Source organism: Pinus tabuliformis, chromosome J (genome assembly GCF_031772625.1).
Source record: "Pinus tabuliformis cultivar Carrire ecotype Pingquan chromosome J, CPIR1, whole genome shotgun sequence".
NCBI classification, from domain to species: domain Eukaryota; kingdom Viridiplantae; phylum Streptophyta; class Pinopsida; order Pinales; family Pinaceae; genus Pinus; species Pinus tabuliformis.
The window spans coordinates 1413620159-1413622722 of NC_142295.1; positions in this window are offsets into that span (position 1 = coordinate 1413620159).

The window sequence follows — 2564 nt, forward strand, 5'->3', positions numbered from 1 at the left end:
TCTGCGAAAGATTGACATCCCTAAAATAGAGGGTCACCGCAAGGTTCAGGGATTACAGATTGAGAATCTTGATATAGCCGTGCCACTGAAAATGAAATAGGTAAATATTGGTACGAAGGCGGAGCCCAAATTTGTGAAGATTGGAGATTACTTGGATGACGCAATGGTGGATAAGGTCGCTGAATTGCTCCGTGAATACCACGATTTGTTCTCTGCCAAATTTACAGAGCTAAAAGGGATAATAGGAGACCTGGGCATTATGAAGATCATGTTAAAGCCCAAAAGGAAGCCGGTTAAGCAAAGACCTTACCATCTCAATCTGAAGTATAAGGAGAACATCCACTTAGAGCTAGATAAGATGCTCGCGACAGACATCATTGAGCCCATAGAAGAATCTGATTGGGTAAGCCCAGTGGTGGTACAGGAAAAGAAGCAGAAGGATGAAATAAGGATATGTGTAGATCTTAGGAAGTTGATTGACGCTTGTGTACATGATCCTTTCTCGACTCCGTTCACTGAGGAGATATTAGATAATGTAGGTGGATAGGAAATGTATTCCTTCACTGATGGGTTCTCTTGGTACCATCAGATCAAAATCACGCCAAACGATAGAAGAAAGAAGACCTTTGTGACTGAGTGGGGATGTTTTTAGTACATTGTAATGCCTTTCAGATTGAATAATGCACCTACAATTTTTTCACGCGTAGTCATTGCTGCATTCAAGGAACTTACTCATAAGTTTCTGGTGGTGTACTTTGATGACTGGACTATGTTTGGGTTGGTAAAATGCCATGTTGAAAGTTTGCACACGATGCTAGATACTTGTTGAAGGTACCATACTACGCTCAATTTGAAGAAAGTGCCTATTTTGTGTTCCTTTTGGGACCATGTTGGGTCATGTGGTTTATAGATAGGGACTGATGGTAGATCCCGTGAAGATTGCAGTGATACTTAACTTGTAGGTGTCGAGGAGTGTGAAACAATTGCATGTAACCCTAGGAGATACGAGGTATTACAGGAATATTATCAATGGCTATGCCCAAATCACTGCGCCTATGGAGAAATTGTTGAAAAAGGATGTCACGTTCTATTGGAACGAGGACTGTAAGAAAAGCTTGGATGTATTGAAAGAGAAAATGGTCACCGCGCCGATTTCAGTCTTCCCAGATTGGAAGAAGGAGTTCCATGTACATGTGGATGCATCATGTATCGTGCTAGGAGGTTATCCTATAGCATTTGCAAGCAGGTGGTTATACAAGGCTGAGAATAACTATTCCACCACCAAGCGCAAAGGGTTAGCCATGGTATATGCGCTCGAGAAGTTTAGACACTATTTACTGGGTGGACATTTTATGATGTATACGGATCATTCCACGTTGAAATACCTAGTCAATAAGCATTTGCTGAGGGGGAGAATCTGTAGATGGTTTTTATTGTTCCAGGAATATGATTTTGAAGTCATTGTGAAGCCTGGACGATGAAACGCGGGACTAGACCATTTGTCACGCATCGAAACAGGGGAAGAGCCCACTAATTTGGAGGATATATTGCCTGACACACAACTATTTGAAGTACGTGTCGTAGATAGTCACTTTTAAGACATCATATACTTCCTGACGACAAGAACTGCCCCAGAAGGTTACATTATCTAGCAGAAGAAGGAGTTAGTGGTGCCACGCCAGACTTTTCTGTCATTGTCGGACATCTGTACAAAATGAGGTCTGACAAAGTATTATGATGATATGTACCAAAGTTTGAATGGAGCAGTATCCTCGTGGATGCTCATGGGGGCATTGCAGGAGGCCATTATGTAGGAAGAGCGACCGTGCAGAAGATTCTACATGCACGGTTGTGGTGTTCGACACTCCATCAGGATTCAAAAGCTTACTGCAAGGCATGTGATGTGTGTCAAAGGACTGGGAGGCCATCATGAAGAGATGAGCTACCTCTAAATCCACATATGATGTTACAACCCTTTTAGAAATGGGTGATAGATTTTGTGGGACCCATTCAGCCCCAAGGGAAGAAGACGAGAGCATGGTACATTATCACCGCAACTGAGTATTTGACTCGATGGGCGGAGGCACAACATGTGAAGGATTGTACAGGTGTGACTACTGCAAAGCTCATCTTTGAGTATGTACTGATGAGATTTGGGTGTCCAAAGATTCTGATGAGTGATTTTGGTACGCACTTTCTGAACAATACGATCAACATGCTGACGGAGGAATTTTAGGTATATCACCAGAAAAGCACGCCTTATCACCCACAAGCTAATGGTATGGTGGAAGCATTCAATAAGGTGTTGGAAAACATTTTGACCAAGGTTTGCAATTCTCAATGAAGTGATTGGGACCTACGCATACCCACAATACTATGGGCCTATCAGGCAACATGCAAGAAGTTGAATGGACAGACACCCTTTAGGCTTGTATATGGTGTTGAAGCGGCGATGACCATGGAATACATTGTGCCTATTCTGCACATAGTGGTGCTCATGGGTATGACGGATCATGGAGCCCTCGAAGAGAGGCTAGCAAAGCTGGCAGAGCTTGAGGAAGAGA